This window comes from Harpegnathos saltator, unplaced genomic scaffold, assembly GCF_003227715.2.
Source record: "Harpegnathos saltator strain DR-91 unplaced genomic scaffold, Hsal_v8.6 scaffold844, whole genome shotgun sequence".
NCBI lineage: Eukaryota > Metazoa > Arthropoda > Insecta > Hymenoptera > Formicidae > Harpegnathos > Harpegnathos saltator.
In genome coordinates, this window is record NW_020230698.1 from 1,499,544 (window position 1) to 1,523,624 (window position 24,081).

Sequence of the window (24,081 nt, forward strand, 5' to 3'; positions counted from 1 at the left end):
GAGAGAAAAGTAGAGCGAGCGAGCGAGAGAGAGAGAGGGACGTGTTACACAGCGAACTCTCTCTTGGCGCGTCTTCTCTCAGCTGTGAATTCTTCGAGCAACCTAAATTTTTTCTCGCCAAAAATTTAGATCTCAGAGAGCGAGGGACGTCGTCTCTTGGCAGATTCCCTCCGCTTTTCGCGACATCAGATATCTCACGGTATAATCGAGCTACGAGTTCGCTAACAATATTAACGTTCGTTCGAGATGTCTGGAAATGTCATCGCCAATGGAAGTTCAGATGATTTTTTTAAGAAGCTCTTTCACGGCTTGCGACACAATTATCGATAGCTGGCTACTGTCGCGCGACGAATCGATCGGAAGCTGGTCGGAGAGAGCGTCCGAGAAGAAAGCGAGCTTCGCCTCGAGGCACCGCTGTAACGCGCATAGGTCACAGATGATGCTCCTTCGCCTGTCGGCTTCTTCGGCGTCTCGAGACATCTCCAGTCGCAAGTCTCGCGACCTGAGGCTTCCTTTGAGACACGAGGAACCGGAAACATCGGCTTATCCCCGCGCTTCGTCGTTCCAATAGACGAGCGAGATATCGCGGCGGACAGGATTTTAGCCGAGGACGATTGTTCGAATTCACACGCGCCGATGATTCCTCGTCGTCGCCTCGTCGCGCGCGAAATTCGAGCCGTCGCGATCGGCAACGGGAGAGACGCACTCGACAGAGAGAGAGAGAGAGAGAGAGAGAGAGAGAGTCCCGGACGCCGACTATAAATACGCGCACTGCGGGTGAGTTTATCGTTCGTTTTACTTTCGGCGAGAACCGGAGATTCGAGTTCGACGGTGCGCGTCGCGCGGAATTGCGAGCGTGTCGCGTCGCGTCGCGTCGCACCGCGCCGCGGCGTGCGAATTCCTCGTCTTGTCGTCGGTATGCCGTCACGGTGCAACTGGATGAAATTAATGCGCGCCGGAAGCCCGAACGAATGGAACGTTTCATCGAGTCAGGGAGATGCACGAAACGGTGTTTTGCGTCGGCAACAAGAAAAAAAAGAAAGGAACGACGTGCAGGGGTGCAGGAAGGAAGGGAGGAAGGAATAACCGCTCAGGAACAACGAGTGGAACATTGTCTCGTAGTGGGAACTCGCGGGAACGGCGAGTGAGCGAGCGAGAAATAAAGAGAGAGAGGGAGAGAGAGAGAGAGACGAGGCAAGAGAGGATCCTTATTATCCGTAATGAATTCAAAGCGCGGAGAAGTTTCCCGCTCGCGGGGGAGCGAGCGGCCGATAATTCAAGAGGCATTCGGCGAACAACGGCAAATCGAGTTTGTACTTTGTAAGATCCACCATGGAGACCAGCGAGCTCGCGCGGTGAAAAAAGCCGCACCCGCACGCTCGTGCAAATTACAGTTTCGCGCGAGCGAATCAACCCTTCTCCAGCCTGCCTTCGTCGAGGCTTCTCTCTCGTTGAGGCTTGCCTTTCTTCTTCTTCTTCCTCTCAACCGTTATATTCTTGCGAGGGTCCCCGTGCGAGAGTCGAAGTGCATCATCATCACCGTTGACGCTCAGCCGGCGCGCGCGCGCGCGCGATTTCCGCCCGGAAGCGCTCGCGCGAGACGGGGGAACGAATGGCGCTTATATAGCCGTCGCGAGGTATTCGCGTCTCCGCGCGCGCTCGCTCGAGGATCATGGGAAATCAGGGTAAACGGGCGCTCGCAGACGGGAAATCGAATGGTACGTCTCGAGCGGCGTAGAATTCACGGCGTATGCGCCGGGCTGCATCCCGCAGCACAGCTATCGCCTCGCGCATAAGCGGACCGATGGGAATGTCAACATGCCGGCGTGCATGGGTCGCGGTAGATACTGTGAGACGCGGCTCCCGGCTTGGAGTACACGCGGCGCTCGACACATTAGAGACGATAATGGCCGCGAGGATGACAGATGACGGCACCTACAGTAGAATTTATTGCATAATCTACGGCTAAGTCGTCCGAGAATGGTACACGCGCGATACACGCGGCCTCCTGCGCAGGCCCGCGCCGGGGAGGTAGCCGAGATTATAAACGCAAGAGAGACGAACGCGAGAAACGGGAGAAACGAGATGATCCGGGGGCTTGAGGAAGGGAGAAGGAGAGAGACAAAAGGAGCAGGAGACAGGAAGAATAGAATTACGAGAGACGAAGCGACGACGGGAGAAGCGAAGGTGGGAGAAGGGATGGAGGAGACGGGAAAATCGATTTATCGCGGAACGAATCCTTCTAGGCGCCGCGTACCGTTATTACGGCGAGGAAACGAGCGCTGTAAACAATAATTCGAATTAAGAGAAATAAACCGAAGTGGACTAAAAATTGCTAGGTACAAAGGACAAAAGGAGACAAGGGAGAAAAGGGCCCCAGTCGCCGACTCTGGTTAACGCTGAAGAAGTGAGCGGCGCAACGTGAGCGAAGAAAGAAAGAGAGAGGCAGAGAGAGAGAGAGAAAGAGAGAGGCAGAGAGAGAGAGAGAGAGAGAGAGAGAGAGAGAGGCAGAGAGAGAGAGAGAGAACTATAGCTAATTTAATTGTTCGTTTATTCTAAGCTTTGATCAAGTTAAGTCGAAATCACAATGCAATCGCGTTTGGTCTCAGTGCGAAGTTCACTTTCCGTAAGGCAGAGATTAAACCGGAAAGAAGAACGCGGGACTCTCGTCGGGCAGCGGGGAGGGCTTTTAATTTGAACGTGGAGCTCGCATTTTTGCGCGGCTTGTTATTAAAACGAACGCGTTGCCGGTAATCCCAGCCTCGAATTACGCGTCGAAACAAACGGCAGTCGATTCGTTCGCGAGTCACCAAGTATTCATTCGCGTTACAATCACCTGGCGTAAGAACTAAATAACGACCCAACCGTTTTCAAAAGAGCGTTTTCGCCTCCCTTCCCCGACATGACGAACAACTTATACTCGTTACAAAATAATTGCAGCGGTTGTCGGTGAACGCTGGTGGTCGTTTTCAAAGTCGCTCACACGTTCGATCGTTCGTACGTTTGTTCCTTCGTTCATTCATTATTCGAGTAGGAAATGCGGGATGTAATTGGGATCTCGTTCGATTTCCCGAGATCTACGGAGGTCCTGGTTAAAAATGCGATGTCTCAAACACATTTCGCTCGCGATTTCACAAGTGCAAAAAGAAAACGTAGAGTTTCCCATGTATTTTTTCTGATTTCCATTTTACATTAGAATTTTATCCTTTCCCATTTCTATTCTACTGAATTGAACTCTACGAGTTGGTGTAAAAATGGCATTTCCAATCGGTATTGCAATCGGATAACCAATTTCTCGGCGAATTTTAGAATTCTAATCGGAATCTATGCTGCACTCGAGGAAATTTCCACGGTTATCACCGAATGTTAATTTTCGCTGGAAAAGGGACACGGAAGCGGCCGGCGGAGAGTTCGCGGCGGGAAATGACGTTTAAATCGATCGGATCTCGCGTCGACGAGAGATGCTAATCGCAGGGCGACGCTCCCTCGTCGCGGATACGTCTGTATTAACGATATCGTTGGATAGACGAGGGCGATTCGCGATAAGAATCGACGTTATTAAGGCGGTCTTATCGGCGTACTTGTACGTGACGTATTCGCAAGTTCGTGCGGTGACCTTTCTCGATCGATCAGCCTTGCAAACTACACGCGCTCTTGTTCGCGAGGATCGCGGCGATCTCATCGCGCAAATTACATCAATCATATGCGTGTGCGTGCGCGCATAATAAATTCGCGACGCGAATTTCGAGATGATCGTCGATTATTTGTTTATCGTCGACGAGCGCGACGAACTTTACTCGTAAGGAAAGGTCGCCCAATCGAAAAGGAAGTCGATTAGGGAAGTCTTCACCGTGAAGATGTTTTTAGTTCAAATAAATGCTCTCATGTTGCTTTCTGACCGCTCGCTTTTGCATGAACCTTCCGTTAGTCGTAAAATGTAGAAAATTGGCAAACTCGACAGATATAAAATTAATCAAGCCGAATAAGATAAATAATGGTGAAATTTCACGATTGCGATGGCGCAATTTTGATCAAATTTTAACATTATACACTACTCGAAGCAGGAGTTATATTGATTGAATCGCAGCAAATAATTCCATATCTTGATCTTAATATAATAATAAACTAAAGCATTTATATCTGTATCCTCTAATGATTCAGAGTAAATATAAAAGAGAGAAATATATATTATATCTTAAAGATTCTGTTGTGTAATATTGCGGTCATTGAAAGACACGATCTCCTGATTATTTCGAGCAATGTGTGAAAAAAAGTATAATTAAATCGCATTTTCTCGAGATTTTCTCGAGATATTGCAAACATCCATCACCATAAAATGTCTTTTTTTCTCTGACTCACCGATACACAGCAGACAGAGTCAGCCGCGTTCTGTTGCGGATCTGTAACAAAAAATGTAGTTTCGTTAGTTAAACCGTTAGGTCAAAAGTTAGATTGGGTTGAGTTCAGTTCGCGGAAGCGCGCGCGCAAATGCAAACGTTGACCCTTTGCCGTTGAAATTCAACGGCTTTTATTCGAATCGTTCGGTTTTCGATCGCAATGAATCAAGAAGAAGTATATAAACAATCAGTGAACCTCACCTCCAAGCTGACTCCGCTAGGCCTGAACCGGATCCTCCGGTGCGGCATCGGCGTCCGTCGAAACTGCGTCCCGGTAACCGCAGCTATCGCGTGGCCGCAAACTCTAGCAGATCTGTGTAACAAACAGCGAGTTTCTTCATTAGTATTACAGCGATAAATGCGCCCCGCATCAAAAGTACGAAGACTCGAGACTACAAATTAGCATCTTCAACTTAACCAAGTTAACCAATAAAAGTTTACCTTTAAAGACCATGAAACATTGCTATTGCTCAAGATGCTCTGGATCGTCACGCACATATACACACACGCACGCACGCACGCACACACACGCACGCACGAACACTATGATCGAGCGTGAAAATTCGGAAATAATTACGCGCGGTGATCCGCCGATCCGTCCGCCGCCGCGGCGTAAACAATAATGGAAGCAGTCGCGGTAGTTGCATACTTATGAACATGTTGTTTTCAAAGTCGCGCGACCTTATCTCGCCGGGACGCGTCTCAGAAAGCCCGTAACGTTGTACAAAACTTACCTTTGTAAACAGAAAGGTAAAGAGAGGCGCCAAAATACACGCGCAACGCGTATTGTGTTATTTTTAAAAATTTCAGATTACTTTTTTTTCAAGTTATATATGCAACATAAAATTTTACAAGTAAAACTTATAACTGTAATAAAACTCTACAACACTGTTCTACTTTACAGAAGAAATGATATAACGTCAACTGAGAAACCTAACATATATATATGATTATAATATAATTAATTCTTTATTCAAGATAAACGGCAATGTTTATGCTTTTAGTACTGTGCATCGTACCGCACCTGAGCATGTATCTTTGGGCAATGTAATTTATTATTTTCGTTATACAAGTAATAAGTTTGTACAAGTAAAACTTATACCTCTAACAATAAATTCTTCTATTGAATACTATAAATAAAACTCTACAAAACTGTTCTACAAGAAAATGATATAACAAAACAATAGCATCAACTGAAAAACTCTACTCTACTCAACTCTGCAAATGAGATTTGCAGTCTGAAGATAAATCTGAAGGTAAATCGAAAACTCCCAATGATACAGAGCTCGATACTTCAAAAACAGTGTCTTCATTATTTATTAGAACACTGAGTTTATGGTTATTTTACTTGTTATTACAATATTGTACTTTTTATTACAATATTTACTTGTTGTTACAATAAATTAGTTATTATAACAATACAATAAAAAATATTTAATGCAAAATATCTTGGCTTCTCTCTCTCTCTCTCTCTCTCTCTCTCTCTCTCTCTCTCTCTCTCTCTCTCTCTCGCTCTCGCTCTCGCTCTCTTTTTCTTACTCGCACATTTTTACTTCTGTATTCTAGCAATATTTCTCTGTCTCTTACTCTCTATCGCTTGCTCACTCGCTGCTTCTTCAGCGCGCTTGTAACGCCTCTGATGCCGGAAAAGTGAGATGCACAAATCCCCTCTCCTCTAGCGTTTCTTACTTTCTTATTTCTTACTAAATCGAAATTTTCCGTGATCGGACTTTATCTTAAAATATCTACACTTAGAGACGTACACAAAAAACACAAGGACACTTTTTACCTATTTTTTAAGGCCGAATCGATTGGGACTGAAAAAACCTCGATCGGTTTAGCCATTGCTGAGATATGAATATCTCACCTCGTTTCAACTCTAGTTTCGCATAATATACGCACGGTGTGCCTCTTGATATCCAATAGATACCTTCAGGCTACAATCTATCGCCGTTGCTGTATGGTCTTAAAATTTTTTATCCACCTTAAAGCTTGCCAATTTGTTTTCCACTGTTTTTATAAACTTTATTGACCAAGTGCTAATGAAAGAAAAATCGTTTCAAGAACCAGAGAAAAATAGATGGGAAAATTAGTATATCCGAGAGATATATAACACGACCATTTACGAATGAAAAATATTGCGATTAACGGAAGGTTAAATTTCCAAAAGCATCTGGAATGCTTTCCAGACATTCGCTCGCTGCTTTGCACATTTTATAACCGCTTAAGAAACTGCGAACACTTTTAGTGGCCGCTTGTGTAAGGAGCTTCGCTGAACTCTTCCAACATGCTACGCGAAGATTCGTGTTCGCCTCTCATGAGCGCTCCAAGTGCGGCCGTAATCAACTTCAGCTATGTTAAGCTTGCGACAGACTTTTCCACACAACATTTACCGGACGCTTGTCAAACGCTCGTCGAAAACTTCATTTTCGATTGCATGCGTTCGTCTCGCATAGCAGTATTTCAACGCGATAAGTCGGCGCGATCCGAGCGGATCGAGAGGCATCATTCTATTTTGCAGGGGACAAACTTTTGCGTTTTGCGACCGACCGATTCTTCGCGCGAAGTTACCAAATGACTCCTTCTCTTCCCCTCTCTCTTCCGTTTTTTATAGTCCTCTTTGGAGACGATCGATCTCGTCGAATCATAGCGTCGGCGATTTCAACACGAAATCGGCGCGAAAAATGCGGACGCTCTTTGCTTCTTTCTATTTTTATGCACGCTTATCGCGCGATCAATTCTCGCGGATAAATATAGCGAAAATATAAATCGAACGAGAGATAGATAGATAGAGAGGTAGAGAGAAAGAGAGAGAGAGAAAGAGAGAAAGAGAGAGAGAGAGAGAGAGAGAGAGCCGGCTGGCGATTTTTTACAAATATTACAAATACGTCTTTCACACCATCGATCGCAATTAACATCGAAATGAACGCGCGTGTTTAAGCGAAAACATTTTGACGACGCGCTATCGTTTGTGCGAATATTTTTTTTTCGAATAATATCGCGCCGATCGAAGGTAAAAATAATTCGCGATCACATTGTCGGCTCTGCAACGAATGATGGACGACCGACGAGAAAGTCACAGAGCTCTCCCTCCCCCCTTGTCACTCTCTCTTCTTTTGCGTAAGCAAATTCCAAAAAAAGCTGACTCCGCTTCAAGTCGCTACTCGTATCGGAGTTCTCCTCCGCCACACAACGTACGACCTCGATGTACCAATTATATAAGACGTCCCATTTCTTCCCCGACGACCCCCGTCGAAGTTTCATAATAAAAGTCCCGCGAATAGACTGGCAGTTGTGAATTCCTCTTGCGCGGTATATCGCGGGTGCGGAGGATCCGATCGGAGGAAAGGAAGACAATCCGACGGAGGAGGATCAAAAGTCGTCGAGTGTCTGACGAAGCTTAACGAATCTCCCACGTCGCGTGCGGACGTCGTAAGTAACGCCGGGCGTTTCGCGAACGGCGTCGTTCGCGTCGTCTTCAACGACCGCGTCGTAAACCAGCCGGCGGCTGGCGCCGGAATTGTAGCCGTGTTACGACGCGCGTCTCCGCCACCACGGTCGGCGGGACGTTCCTCAGACGATGTCCTCGCACGTTGTACATATATGCACGAGGGACATTATGCGAGTTTGAAAGTAATACGTAGCCCCGAAACGCGCCGCTCCGCGCAAAGTTTCAAAGGATCTAATAAGCATCCGCCACTGCCAAGTATTCCGCAGCGGCGGCGGCGGCGGCGGCGGCGAAGATGGATGCGAACGCACAAGGAAAACCAGAGGGAAGCTCAATAAATTAAGCCCGACATCGCGCACCCTCTCTTTCGCGTTATGCCGCTGTGCAAAACAACCCGGAACTGCATCGATTAATATTCCCCCGCGGAGCTCGCACTAATTTAGAATAGCTTCCTCTCTCTCTCTCTCTCTCTCTCTCTCTCTCTCTCTCTCTCTCTCTCTCTCTCTCTCTCTCTCTCTCTCTCTCTCTCTCTCTCTCTCTCTCTCTCCCCCCCTCTCGACTTTTCTTTAACAAGAACATAATACGACAATATCGTTTATAACGCGACTCATTATTACATCCCGGAGCTAAATTCAATCCGCGAGGCGCGCGCAGTATTCTGTAATAAATGTAACGGACTCACGGAATTGCGCAAACAACGAGACCCCGTGCGGCGTATTCATTAATTTCAAATGTATATTTTCCACTCGAGTGGAATTCAACATTAGGATTCAGTTATAGGCGCGCGCGCGCGTTTAGCTTCGACAATGGCGACGGGAATATCTCGCGCCGGGAATATCGAGCGAGTTTCCGCTGAGGACAAAACGGTGATCGAAGGATCGCTCTCGGAGAAAGGACGAGGGTTCGCCGATGACTCTCGCCCGAGATCAGTCTGCCACCCCTTCTCTCCCCTACCTCCCGATAGTACACACATGTACACGAGATCGCCGGCGAGAAACACGTAGATGGAAACGTCGATATGCGCCTTGAAGACGTTAAAGAGACAGGGGAGAGAGGGGGGGGGGAGAGGACGGCCGCTCAAAATCGCCGGATTTAAACGAAGCGGCACACGCGAGGCAATCGTCAGGGTGACGCACATACACACGTACGCACACACACATTGTACTCGCGACGCGCGAGAAAATAATTTACGAGGACGAAAGTGGAGCGCCGACGGAATCAATCAATTCTGCGTTATCATCGTCGCTCGTGTGCGACTGCGAACCTCCTAATAAAAAGTAATGTTTGACGTGGATGGGCGCGGGTGTGGTTCGTGGCGCGGCGCGGGGAGGGGGAGGCTTGGGGGAGAGGAGGGGCGGCGAAAGAAAAACAATGGGGCGGAAAGCGACGGGCGGAGAGACGAAGGCGAGAATCGTGGCCGGAGGAAAGTGGCTGGCGCGGAGATAACAGCTTGATAACAGGTTTGTTCATTCGGATAATATACTCACATGGCTCGCGACGGCGAACGGCTCCTCTTTCTCCCTTTCGTTCTCCGACTTGTCCTCTCGCTCTCGTCCCTTCGAATCCCCGCGTGCTGCGTCGCTGTGTGCTTTTCTGAGGAGTTCCTAAAAGAGGGAACAGAAGGTGTAGGGCTCGCCGTGCGAAAACGCGCTTTTATTTCATTCCGACCACTCGGGATTTAATGGAGGTCCTCGCGCGCGCTCCGCGCTGATGGCGCACATATGAGTCGTCCACTTCGAAAATCCATTATCTCCGAAAATTCAAGCTCCCTCGTTCGCTCACTCTCTCTCTCTCTCTCTCTCTCTCTCTCTCTCTCTCTCTCTCTCTCTCTCTCTCTCTCTCTCTCTGTTTGTCGCTATCTCTCTTCCTCTCCCTCTCTCTCGCTGCTGGCCTTCCCCTTTCAAGAGGTGAAAGAACCAGGTGAAATGACTCGAAAGCGAGTTTTTCCGGATTGCTGTCTCTCTTTTTCCCTGCCCCCTCCTCCTCTTATTCGCCGTTTTTTCCGACGTGTTCTGAGCTTTCGCTCTAAAACGTTATACCGTTGAGAGCACTTAATCTTAAAGTACAAGAAAACCTACTTATCTCATATTCCCGAGCATAATTCTGTCTGAGACAGCGATTCTCGGGAACTTTCGCCGGTCGCGTTATATCGTGTCATTATAGAAAGAAACCGTTTCGTCGGGTTGCGGGAGATTATAACAGCCGCACATTGTGTCCGCGATAAAACCGAGATGAGAAAGCCAACTGGTTCCGTTCAAATTACCCCCGAAACCATCATAACTTTCATCGAAAGATCGCGCGAGGTACATTCGACGATACCCAAAGGTGAAGCTACTTTTAAAGAGGCCGACGCAACTCGACATTGATGATCTTTTGCAAAATCGACGCACGAGTCTGCAGCGGGGAGGACGGGGAATGGGGGGTGCGATAATTCGACGTTGAGTCTCCGTGAGAATAGTCGATCTACTTTACTCCGGATAAGCGCGTCGTGAATCAGCTGACTCGCGTAGCACGAATATCTCCGTTAGACCCGAAGACGGTCGGGAACAAGGGACGACGAAGGGACGACGAAGAGAAAGGGGATGAGAGAGAGAAGGATGGCTGCACGTCGGATTTCGGGGGCGGCGCAATGAAATCGGCGCGCACCCGGAAGTGACATATCCGGCTGGTTGCGGTAGGTCAGGCACGTACGTAACCAATATTCAGGGTGTTCATGTGGCATACCAAGGACTTTCCACCACCACGAAGCCGGTGCCACCACGAGTCTCGTCCCACGGGTCGCCATGCGCAACCCTTCAGCATCCGGGCTCGGAGAAACCAGGATTTCGCCTTGGCATGCTCGTCGCTCGCCCCGTCCCTTCATCCGTCCCGTTCTGACCGTCGCGCGCAGCAACCCTTCGATCTACGTACCACCGGTTAACCAACCTCGACCATCTACCTCGGCGATGGAACGATGTCGCCTTGTGTGCGCACACGCTCGCCACCGGCTAGTAAATCTTTCACCGGAGGACCCGTCGGAACGAGTTGCGCATATTTGGACGTTTAATTAATGTGGGAAGAGCAAGCACACGTCGTACGAAACGAAGGAATATATAATATATACAAGGTGCTAAATTTCAAACGTAACAGGTAACAGGGAAATCTCGAAAACTATAAAAGATATTAAAAAAAGCTAAAACACATGTTCCATGATTTCGAAGACGAAAGAGAGTGGTATTGTCAGTTTTTTATTTGGAGGGCATTTTCAAGGTCAGTTGAAGGTCAACTTCATTTTTTAAAATAGAAAGCCCAATTTTTAATTATATCTTCTTTTTCTACCAATTAATTTTAACAACTTTTGTCTGAAACATTTTTTTATTTGCCTATTTTTTGAAATATTTGAGGAAAACTTGGTCGTAACTTTTTCAACATTTATCTCGCTAACTATTCGTCGAAAGGAAAAATAGTATTCGATTTTTTTACTTCATTTACTATCAAGAATATATTACTATAATAGTGCCCTAACTTTTGTTAACTTATCGATCTTTGGAAATTTTAAAATTATTAAATTAACAAAAGTTAGGGCACTATTATAGTAATATATTCTTGATAGTAAATAAAGTAAAAAAGTCTAATACTATTTTTCTTTCGACGAATAGTTAGCGAGATATCGTAAATTAAATGTTGAAAAAGTAACAAATTTTTCCTTAAATATTTAAAAAAATATTAGGCAAATAAAAAAATGTTTCAGACAAAAGTTGTTAAAATTAATTCGTAGAAAAAGAAGATATGATAAAAAATTGGGTTTTCTATTTTAAAAAATTAAGTTGACCTTCAACTGACCTGGAAAATGCTCTCCAAATAAAAAACTGACAATGCCATTCTTTTTTCTCTTCGAAATCATGAAACACATGTTTTAGCTTTTCTTAATATCTTTCATAGTTTTCGAGATTTTTTATCTGTTACGTTTGAAATTTAGCATCCTGTATATATATAGGATGAAGAGAGGAGAGAGGAAATATCGGCTTGGCGATAGAAAGACCTGAGAGTGATTTAACGTAGACAGGACGAAGCCAAGTCCTGCAAAAGTCGCTTTTGCGATCGTGCGATTGTCGGGCTCCGGCATAAATTCGCGAAAGGCAAGCATAACGAGTGCGATGAGCGCTGGACTTTCTCTTTCTCCTCGCGAGCTTCTCGAACCCCGCGGCGCTATTGATTCTTTCGATTTCGCAACTTTCCGCGAAACGAGCGCGGTTTCGCACCGAGAAGCAAAATCGACTACTCATCTCGCCTCGAACGGAGAAGTTTTAATTGGCTCTAGTGGCAAACGTGATTGTTCGACAAATCTGCCGTATCAGCTGACAAATGCCATTAATATGAATTAACGGTAGAGGAAGCAAAAGGAAGGAAAGAGAGCGAGATGCGTTTATTCATAGTCCGGAATTTTCGATTTAATTTCCGAAACACAGGATTGTATCGGACAGCGTAAACAGCGTTTACAAAAACACAATCATACCGTGACCAATAGAATAGAATAATGAAAAACCGGAAGAGAATTTATGCGTCCGCGTTGCGAGCTCCGTTACAAGGATAAACGAGAAACAAAAGAAATGACAAATTGGGGAAAAATCAAGCAAGAGCTAAATAGACTCGCCAGAAAAAGAAAAAGAAAAACAAAAAAGACAATTAATAAAGAAGAAAATAAATTCTGTAAATTTCGCACTTTATCGGATTCGTAAAATGCGTGCGATGCGATTGACCGCAGTTAATTTTTTCGGCAGAAGTAGAGTTATATACTGCAGCAAAATCCGGCGATCGAGAGAGGAAAACGCGCCGGAAGAAAGGAATCACGTCCGAAGGGGATACGCATCTATCGAGAGTTTCGCAGCTTTCCGCGCACCGAAAGACGAGTGGAGAAGAGACCGAGTAAAAGGGACAGGGGGGAGGAGGAGAGGTAGAGAGCCGGTCTACAAGCGAGAATGTCTTACGTACGTGCAATAAAGTGGGATCGTCTTGCGCAACCACCACCCCCCGTGGCCTATTCCTCGAGAAGGATTAAAAGGATTCTTACGTCATTCCTGCGCCCTTACTCGAATGAGCAACGACTGAAAAGCCCTCCCCCCTCTCGCTCGCTCAGCCGCGCATACGAGCAATCACGAGCCCGCGCCTCCACACGGACACCCGCCCACAACGAAGCAGCGACCGAGCTTTTGTTCCCCTTTTGCTTTTAAGTTTGCCGATGAAGTTGAAGAATACAGATGAAACCGAGCTCCCGCTGGCTATATACGCGTGACATTTCGAGGAATAAGAACAGGAGAGGAAGACAGGGCGAAAAGAGAATGGGACAGAATGGAAGCGAGACAGACAGAGAAGAAAAGAAGGTAGGGTAGTGGCGAGATGAGAGAAGAAATCGAGAAGAGACAAACATACCGAAGAAAGATGAGCGCGAGTCGAGTCGCGGTCGCGAGGAAGACAGAGATAGAGACAGCGAGGGAGAAAGAGAGAGAGAGAGAGAGAGAGAGAGAGAGAGAGAGAGAGAGAGAGGGAGAGAAAGAGAGAGAGAGAGAGAGAGAGAGAGAGAGCCAGGTAGACAGAGAACGAGAGAACGAGAGAGGAACCATGAGAGCAGAAGGGCAAGCACAAGCGGAAGAAAGAGCAGAATCTCGGAGCTGACGGAACGGACGCGGTTGTGCCATGAATGAAATGAGTCTCGGACGACCGTCGACGAAAGCCAAGTGCATTCACTGCAGCCGGTTGCGGTTGACTGGCGGCGCGAAGGAAAACCCCGGGACGTGCCCGCGAAAAGCGTAAATCCCGGTCGCTTGTACTTGCGATTTACATCGGTCTCGAGAGGGAGAGAGAGAGAGGGAGAGAGAGAGAGGGAGAGAGAGAGAGAGAGAGGGATGAGAGGGGGAAGAAAGAGAAGATCGACGGTAATATCACTGTGTACGTCGATGTCGTGTTGCAGCAACCATCGAGACGATGCAACGAAGCGATGCAACAGCAATGCAACTGGGAAGCGAAAGCGAGAAACATGGACCCGACACCCGTCGGCGACTGATTGTCGTAGGATATATCGAGCTCCGATGAAGGAATATTAATACGTTGGTTGGTTACCACGTGCTGGTGATCGCCACACCATTACTGGTCACCGTTATTGATAATATTACGTGTCTTGCTTCAATTTGCGTTTAAGGCGAAAGTGTCTTTATGATTAGATAGATGGCCGATGAAGAGAACGAAATAAACAGAAGAACATATATACAGCGAGTTGTATTTATTCACCGCATCTTTGATGGTTTAAACATGAATTGCGTATTGAAATAATCAGTGTGGCAGTCAACGTGTTACGCAATGTGTGTGTGTATGTAAAATTATGTAACAATATTGCATAAACTTTCGCGGGCGTCTCCTCTGGAACGCTCTTCGAGCACTTTAGTAGCGTCCAGAACGTAACGACGACGAAGTGTCAACGGCAAGTATAAGTCGGTGTCCACGATGAGGGATGGACGGACGACGCGGTGGAGACGGAGGGAGTGACATTTCGAATAATTGACGAGCTGAGCTTTAAATAAGCGGTTACGCGTAGTGGCTACGCGAAGACCCGCTAAAAATAGCCGCCCTTGCGTTAAGAGTAACTACGAACCCTCGTGACGACACGGCGTCGCGTATCGATGAAATAATCGGCCGAATCTCTCGACTTCTTGCGTAAATGTCGATTTAACACGAATACCAACAGCAGATTGACGATCGATATGTTGCTTATCAACGGTTCTATTCTCTATTTCATTAAAGAGAGAGGTATAAAAATATAGTCGTCAGGCGGAAAACATGTAGAGAATTTATGGAAAACTATCTGTATGTAAAAAATAAGATACAAAAATAAATAAGTATGTAAATAAATAAATAAATAAAATAAATAAATAAATAGATACGTAACGGTAGTAAAAAGAAGGCTGACGATCAAGATGTTATTAATAAACGTTTCTCTTTCTATTTCGTTAAATTGTGTGGAAAGAGGCATATTTAAAAAAAGATAGACGTTGGGTGAGAGAGGTATTTTAAAGAGTAAATATAAAAAGTGAAACACACGCGATGTAAATAAAGAGTGATAACGTGGAACAGCGGTTACGATTTCGATCAACATCGCAGCAAGCGCCGGGCGTTCGTGTCTGATAAAACTAGCGCCACGAACATAAGTTCGCGAGTGTAACTTCGGAAAGAGGGGCATGCGGTGCGCGAGCGGGGGAGGAAAAAATTGAATAACTCGTTTATCTGGCGCGTCAAATCGTACGTCTCGATAAGGAAATCGCGAGTTCGAATGGAAATTCGTGTACACCTGTACACGAATACCGGCGAGAGCGCGCGGAACGTGGCGGGTCGCGCGCTCGCGCGTGATTTCACGACGATAAAAGTTGCCGTAGCGGCGTTCAAATTATCGGGCGATCTGGCCTTTGGCCTTCTTCTTGCTTTTGAAAATGACGCCGATCGCGCACCGGTCGCACGGGTAAGAGCGACGGCGGAAACACGATTAACCTGGTGAACGTTAACGACGTGCCGCCGGAGCGCCGAATCGCCGCGAGAGCGAGAGGTCGATTTCAGAGGTCGCGATATTACGCGATCTTCGCGTGCGTTTAAAAACACCTCGAAAACGCCCTTCAACACCCGACGGCCGCTGAGCGCGAAATAAATTGCACGTGCTCGGCGCGCGAGGGTGCTCGACGGCACGAACGAGTTTCAAAGTCGAATTTCGTTTCGGCGCTTTGAGCGGCTCGCCTCGAGCGACCTGCGCTTGTCAAGCGCTCAACTCGGCCTTCGAGTTTCAAGTTAAAAATCAGCCTTAAGATCCGGGGGTGAGATCGACCACGCCTGATATATTCGAGAGAAAAATACATTTTGTTCTTATCATCCTGCGACAGCAGCGATCAAATGCTGTTGCCTCGTCTTTTGACCACAATTTCTTGCACACATATTGTGTGTGTGTGTGTGTGTTTGTGCTCTCACTTCCTCTTCTTATTCGTGACCAATGAGGTTATTGTAATTACTATCATCACTTCGACAAGCTGTACTTTTGTCGAAAGTGTAGAGAGACGCGGGATATGTAAATGCTTCGCCATTAGCTCGCAAGAGCGGACGCGATAACGCTCGTCGAGAGTGTTAATTAGGCCACTCTTGTGTCGTCGCTGTCAAAACTTCGCTCGCTCCCGGCGGGCCGATCGGAGATATACACGCGAGCACAGAAAAAATGTATCTAGATTCAAACATCGATTTTTTTATATTTGCGAACGCTCACCGTGAGAGCATAACGCGGGTGGCATAAATAACCTTGGCGCGACCCATGGATATGTATATCGCTCTCTCGTAAATGGAGAGTCAGCGGCAAAGCGGCTATTAACACATCCACTTCCTTATATGTATAGGTTGCGAATCGATGACACGATTAGCGTGCGCTGTACCGACGTAGTAATGTACCGCCCACACAAAATGTATTGACATTACGTGTACGCGAGGAGAGAGAAGAAGCACGCTTCGCAAAGTTCCCCCCCAATCACTTTGACTTCTTCATTTGAGCAATTACTTTTCTCACTTCCTCGGATTAATAGTCCTGTGCTTTATCGTTATTATTTCTTTCCACCGCTCGTCAATCGTTATTAGTCCTACTTAGTTGACCGATTTATCCTGCCTGAGCTTGTCAAATTATCTTAAAGCTGCTAACTAAAATCAATTTGATGTAATTAATTGAAACTACCAAACTGCTAAAAATTTCCGTTCTTGCAACTCCTCGCGAAAATTGCTCGCATTGATATTTTTCATGAACGTTGAATGAAACTAAAGGGAATGTTCGAGAAGTTCGTAGGAATTTTTGCAAAGGGTTAAAAGTCGATGCTTTTACAGTCAGATATAACTTTATGCGATAATGTGTTTTGACTGTTTCTTTCAATGAGAGAAGATCGCAAAAGCGAGAAAAAAAAAGTTAGCTGTAACTGTAGGGTAATCGAGTTGTTTCGAGTTTTTTGTAAAAATCCCCACGAACTTATCGAGCCAATAGACGAACGTTTTGACTCGTGGCTATTCGTTCAAAAACCTGTCATTTCGAGCGCTTCGGTAAAAATAGGTCGCGTCAATCGCCGATACTTGTAGTATCGAGAAATAGAAAAATACAGATATCGTTTATCGGGTGCAAAGCACTGTGGGGAGGGGGAGGGGGAGTGGCGGCTGTCGCATTGTTTGGTGCCAAATGAATTCGTTTGCACGCGGCAAAGTGGATGTCCGCGATCTCATGTCTCGGGAATATCGTCGCGGGGAGGGCGAAGGTGTGAGGACGCGAACACACGAGCCTCGAGGATTGCCGGGACGTTGCTTCTCGCCGAAATCCAAGGAGCAAAATGCCTTTGGAGATCACGCCCGGATACCGCGGTATCTCCTATCAGTACGGAAATTCTTGCTTTGCAGCCATTTCCGCACGCCCGAGCGGCTATCTACGAATACGCGATACGTTTCGCTATTCTTCGTGAGTCACGTTCGGCCTATCTTGGCAGCTTTCGCTTTGTTCTCCTGGCGATACTCATGCCGCGGTATCACGCGAGCCGGAATTCAAGCGGACTTTCGTGAGAGGTCGAGTCCGCCGCCGTCGCCGCCGCCGCGCCAATCGCAATCGGGGGATACCCTCGTCGCGGGATGCACGACGGCGCGGGGTGGCACCCCTTTCTTTCGCGGATCCTCATTATTCCTCCGCTGAATTCTCACGGTCACTTAATTAGCCGACCGAAGCCGGCGAAGGCGAAGCATCTCACATGGGTGACGATGACGTTATCGAAGTGTCATCACATCACAGACGCGCCTAATATTATTAAAGTTATTACTATCGAGTCACTGTGATAATTAATTAAATTAAACGGGATAGCCGTAATATTGAACAGACTAAAATACGCGTAAAAATCGCGTTTAATCGGCGCGTTGTGAAAAATTGCCGGGATTTACGAGCAGCGGATTGGCTGAACGAAAGATTCAGATTAAACGACCATCTTCGTGAAATCTACGAAGTAGGCGAACGAAGGAGTAAGAGAAAGAGAGCGAGAGAGCGAGAGAACGAGAGAGAGAGGGGGGGAGGCATTACGTATTAAAATACGAACACAACGGTAAACGCGCGCAATTGCGCGAATGCCAACAGCATACCCGATTAATATTTCACGAACTAATTTAACGTGGGAAATATTCTTGCACGCTGGAAGACAAATCGGAATCTTTAAACTTTTGTTCCTGGCAATTTGTGAGGGCTCTCTCTCCCTCCCTCTCTCTCTCTCTCTCTCTCTCTCCCTCTCTCTAGCTCTCTCTCGCTCCTTCGTTCCCGCCGCTTCGGAAGAATTTCATTTTTCCGACGGGAGAGGAAAAGTTTCGGATTTCAGGCGCGATCGAGCGTGTTCGCGCGCCTGCGGGAATTAAGGAAACGTTAGAGAGAGAGAGAGAGAGAGAGAGAGAGAGAGAGAGAGAGCGAGCGAGCTCGAGCATTCGTCGTTCTTAACGATCCCCGCGTGAATTAAATTTAACAATGGCACCGAGTTGCACATCGGTCCGGCCAATACGAATCCGCGCGCGAAGTATTCGCCCGCGCAACCTGCAAGATTCGCGAACGCGACGGAATATCATGAAATTTCAAATACGTTGTCCCAAGTTAAATTGCGTCCTGTGACAAATGCGAGCTGAATTATTCATGACACAGATCTGACACACACAGTGCCTCTTTGATATTGGCTTTATAATCCGGCGGATCGTCGACTTGCGAGGATCCATGCGAGTTATAATAATTTGCGACTCATAAAACGCACTCTCGAGAGAAATTAGATCCGGCGCGGCGATTTGATTTCTATCGATTAAATTTCGCCGCGACGGAGCGGAGCGGAGCGAGAGGTCGGGCGATCGAGCGGGAGAGATGGAAAGCAAAACGGGATTAATCCATCAGCGTCTAGATAATTGATAGGGGTCCAGTAATCGTTAGATACCGGTGAGGAAAATTAATGAGCAGAATTCATCGGTTTCACTTTATTGTCTTCCGATATCGCCAAGTGAAATGTATCGATCTTCGAATCACGTCGGACGTCGTTCCGAGAGGCCGATTCTTCCGCTTGATGGGTTCGCGCTGAAATTTGCCGCCGAAAGAGAGATTTTCCCTCGCTCTCTCGACCGTTCTCGTTCGTTTCAGTTATACGGAGGGGAACATTCGCCGGGATATATCTGGCGGTATAAAAAGATGGGGCGGTAACGCGCGTCGTCTTTTTATCCGCACACACTTGTCCTCCCCTTCGGTTATTTCGATACGAAGCTCGTCGGAAATCGCGCGTACTGTCCTCGCGTCGCCTCGGGGCGGATTCTTTCGCGGGATGTCGCCGCCTGAAAATGACTGGCACGTGTACATACACGGGGCCAAATGCGATTCTATTGTTGGATCGAACGTTGGCGTGCTCTGGCCGAGGCAGATGCTTAAATCGAGATTAAATCCAATTAAGTTCGTCATCGGTGCCGCCGCGCAGCGCGCCGCACACGAGAGCGATCCCCGATCTCGTTCCCGAAAGAGCATCGCTGAAAGAAAATCGATTACTCGCATAGATGCTCCGTGCGACGAGTAAGCCGCGGAGACCCCGGCTGTGTGCGCCCCGGATAAATAAACAAAATACCGTCACGACCAGACGCGCGCTCTATAATACACGATGCTTTCTTATCAAATTTGCACCTCATCCGAATGCTGTCACTCGACGTTTCATTTCATTCCGTTCGTGTGTCTCGATCGAGACACGACACTTGTCGAATGTCGATCTTTCATTGTCTCGCGGAAATTTCCAATTTAACGAGAGTACGCTTTGAAAATTTTAAACGCATTTATAAAGAATCTTCTAGAGAGAGAGAGAGAGAGAGAGAGAGAGAGAGAGAGAGAGAGAGAGAGGGAGAGAGAGAGGGAGGAAGGAAGGAAAATGCTGGCGAAACGGAAAGTATAAAATTGGATTTTGTCGGAAAAGCGTTTCAAAGTTGATCGCAATTTGCCGGAACGGCGGAGACATCCAACTAACGAGATCGCGTGATTTTTGTTTCCGCGCTGTAACATCCGGAGTGAAGATTATGCCTTTGGCGCGAAAGTGTGTGAGCTGTAATTCGACGAGCCCTGTCCCCTCGCAGGAATCCTCCATTTAGGACATTCGGGAGGCACGGTCTGAAATGAGCCTCATTCGCGGGCCTATTGTCGCGTGTAAATTCACGAGAGCGACGCGAAATAGAGCCGGCACGCGCGGCGGTCGCTCAGGGGATTAGCGGGCTGTTCTTAGTGCTTACGAGTCGCCGTTAAAATGGATGTATGTAATTCGCGCGACGCTTGTTCGGGCGCTGTGCGAAATTAGCGCGAGATTAGTCGACGAAATATACAGGGGGGAGAGAGAGAGAAAGAAAGAGAGAGAGAGAGAGAGAGAGAGAGAGAGAGAGGGCGAGAGAAAGAACGAAAGTCGAAAAGAGGAGAAAGATGAGGGTGGCTTTCGCGCGTGATTCGCGTGTACGTGCAACACATCCGAGAAGAAGACGCGATAGTGCGCACGCAAAGCGAAGCCCAAGAAGGAACAAAGACTGGAATGATGCCTAGCCAGAGACGCAACCTCAGAATTGATAGCTATTTAGATCAAGTGATCGTTGCGTTGCTGCTTCGTTCGTTATCATGACTGGGCCGCACCTTGGTTTGCTGCGAGCTAATTCGGTAACGAGACCGAGCGAGTCCTCCGGTATAAAGGGTTGCGAGGACCTCACACAAAGTTATATGGTACGACTGTTAATTAAAAAAATTCACTTCGCGATCGCAGAACGCAAGCGCGAGTCGCCGAAAGAGAGCGACGATGACGACGACGACGACGAGAACGACGGCTTTTTATCAGTGACAAATAACTCGCGTGCATTTGCACATGTCAGTTAATTGGATTGTGTAACGATGAATCAAGGGACATTCCCCCTCCACCGTCCGTTGTTAATTACGACGGGGTAAAGTTGGTAAGGTAAGGTAACGATGACGCTTCATTTCGACGTTCATTAACGCGAGTTGCGAAAACGGCGCGTCCGCATTGTCGACGGGACGAAAGTTTACGCTAGCAACGGCGCGACTTTCTCAAGCTCGTTGCGCGCAGAGGATGCATGCCGGCCACGTGTTTTCTTCGCCGTGAGCTCGCGATTATTTGTTATTCGAAGTGATTCACCGGAGCTTGCTCGATGCAGCTCATCGGGCTTCGTCCGCGTCGTACGTACGTCGCCTACGTCCGCGCGTAATTTGACGGTGCGCTCTTTGATGTTGAAAATGGATACCACGTGTTTGTAACTAACGGCAAGTGCCCGTGGCGACGCAACTTTGCGAGTTGCTCGCATGGCGACAATCGTCCGACAAAACGCTGGCGCGAGCCGGTCGAAGCGATTCATACGTCACCCTCGAAAGCTTCTTTCCACATTGATAATTAATGTGCGCCGTCTTCAAATTTAATTAATCCGGAGTTCTCGCGAAGGAGGGATATTTACGCTTACTTTCTGTCGTGCACGCACAGAACGTTTAATTTCGCGAGATTTCCTTGGCGGACAGAAAAGCTAAAGGAAGGAGGAGAGAGCGAGAGAGAGACAGAGATAGATAGAGAGAGGGAGAGAGAGAGAGAGAGAGAGAGAACGCTCAATTATGCGGCATCGGTATTTACATAGCATTACTTCAATGCAGAAAAGATAATTCCGCAGTGTACGGACACGTTCGTTGTTTAGTTCGAAAGCAATTTTCTTAAGTAGCGATATATTTCAGCGCGACTTTTGCGTTGACAGTTTGACGACAAAGTGAACGATTCTAGGAACATTACGCAAACGTATCACGCGACAATTAATGCGATTTGCGAATAATCCTGTCTGTAGTGCACTATAAGGAAAGTATTTGGTACTTGTAACTATAATTTTATGATGAAAATATTATAATCAGAACGAAACAATTTTGGTCTTAGCAATAATAATAATTATTTATGCATATTGTAATCATCGCTTGTTTTGTGAAAACAATAAGAAGATCCAATCGGAGCCAAAAATAATTATAATTTCAGTGACATCGAAAACATTTGTCTTCTCTTAGTATACCGACATGAGAATGAGAGGAAAAGCAACATCAGAAGACACTGAAAAGCCAACATGTACTAATCGCTCATGCGCGACAAGTCAAGTCACCTTTCGAAAAAGTGACATGCAAATTCTCCGCATGCAATCGACTTTGTTCAACTTCGCCGCACTCGTCGGTATTTTTAATCACGCGAGTGCAATTTTCTCAAATATATATGTGTATGTATGTGTGTGTGTGAGTGTGTGTGTGCCTCTTTCTCCCTTTTCGTCTCTTCCGTAACTAAACGAGTTTTCGCTCTCAACGAGACTGAACCGATTTCAAGCTCGACGGAAAATTACACTTTCGACTGACGAAACATTATATTCTCGATGCGATTCTCATCGCCACGACAAGTCGAATACGGGAAAAGCCGGTCGTAAAGCTGGTAGAGTCTATTTTTGCACGACGCGTCGTCGTATTTAAGAATTGTGTAGTAAGCCTTATCTCTTTTGACACGATTGACCAGATAAATCAATACTCTACCGAAAAAAAGGAAGGAAAAAGGAAACCCACACATATATACACACACACACACACATGCGCACACGCGGGCGCGGCGGCTGCCACCGTCGCTGCTGTATATCAGCGTTCCACTCGGTTGGACCACGCTAGTTATCTGCTGAATTGGCTGACGTGTCCATTGAGATCGGCCAAATTATAGCGCCTTTCGCTTACGTAACGTTTACGTTTCCGATCGATACGGATTCCCAAAGGTCGGGAAAATTTCTCGCGCGAGAAAACACACACGTCGACACCGGATACACCGGCGAGTCGCGCGGAAATTTCATTAAGAGATGAAATTATTCTTCGCTAACGATGTCCCGCGTCGTTTTCTCCATTTCCCGCGTAATTTCGGCTCCCTCGGCTTTCCCGGAGGAGGAGAGAGAAACGGGAGAAAGGGAGAGAGAGAGAGAGAGAGAGAGAGAGAGAAAGAGAGAGAGAAAAAAAAGCTCCCCCGCGCGCGCACGCGTCTGTCTCCACGTGCGAAATCGCTTTCTCTCGGCTCGAATTTTGAAAGACTCCGGCCGAAGGAACGGTAAATGGGGGACCAGTTTCAAGGAAACCGAGTATAATTTGGCTCTCCCTGCTACGTTGCAGTAATTACACTCGCGTTCATTTGCCCTCGGAGAGCGTACGGCTGCATCAGATGATTAAAAGTCACGGAACTTTTGTGCAGCTTACAAACGGCGCGCCGGCCGTCAAATTCCATTTTATCTTTCCGAGCGCATATACACGATGTATATACATACGGTACGGTGCACCGGTTGCCGCCGGTAATATCGGCGTTTTTCCGAGCTGAAGGTGTCGTTGAAATGCTCGACACCTTCGACCGGTGCATCGCGGCGCGCATTGCGCGGCCGTATTCCCGCCCGTAGTTGGCTCCGTCGAGGCATCGGCGCGCTCAATAAGACTCGACTCGGCCGAAACTGCGGCCCGGCCGGCGGTTTTAAGGACGATTGAATTTCCCCGTCGACGCGTTCCCTCGCATCGGAGAGACGCTCCGATAAATAATGCTCGACTCGAAATCCCGCGGCGGAGCGGCGCGCTTCCGCTCGAGAAATTAAATAAACGGCAAGAGCTTCTCTCCTTGATCTCCGGGTTTGATCGTAAATCCCGAGCAGCGTTGATTCACTCTTGGCAGGCCATAAGATCTTGTTTGTCGCGGAATTACGGGCGGCGTATCGCTCCCCACGCGTGCGAGCGCGACGCTCTCGGCTCCTCGCGCCTCGGAAACGCGCTCGGCTCAAATGCACTTGCGACAGCATTGTAATACGCCTTGTTTCCGTCGTAATCGTATTTTCCTTCCGCATACACGCGAGTTATCAGTGTCGTGCGCGCGCGCGCGCGCGCGATAAAAATCATTAAACACACTACATCCGTCAGCGACTGCCGTCAGCGCGCGCGCTCTCTTAGATATTCGCACGCAATAAGCCGGCTGCCTCTTGCGCCTCCGTAACATGATTTATTTAACAAAATCGTGCGCGTGCTTCTTTTCGCGAGATGCCCGCGCGCGCGGCATGTGTATCGCCCGCGAATAGCATGAATAATCCAAGCACGTTCTCACGCTTAACTCGACTTTATCCTTCATACGTAAATCCATAGCCGTTATT

At 47.3% G+C, this 24,081-nt stretch overlaps 1 protein-coding gene across 2 annotated transcripts in view; it reads right to left on the bottom strand.

Annotated features, from left to right (window-relative positions):
• The window catches only part of Oamb (Octopamine receptor in mushroom bodies), a 156,455-nt gene that overhangs the window by 125,605 nt on the left and 6,769 nt on the right, over nt 1-24,081 (bottom strand). For both annotated transcript variants that reach the window (XM_025307294.1, XM_025307293.1), the window contains exons 2-4: nt 9,333-9,449; nt 4,599-4,710; nt 4,360-4,400 (exon numbers count right to left, since the gene is read on the bottom strand). The gene's annotated coding sequence lies outside the window, so the exon portion shown is untranslated. The remainder of the gene's footprint in view (nt 1-4,359; nt 4,401-4,598; nt 4,711-9,332; nt 9,450-24,081) is intronic.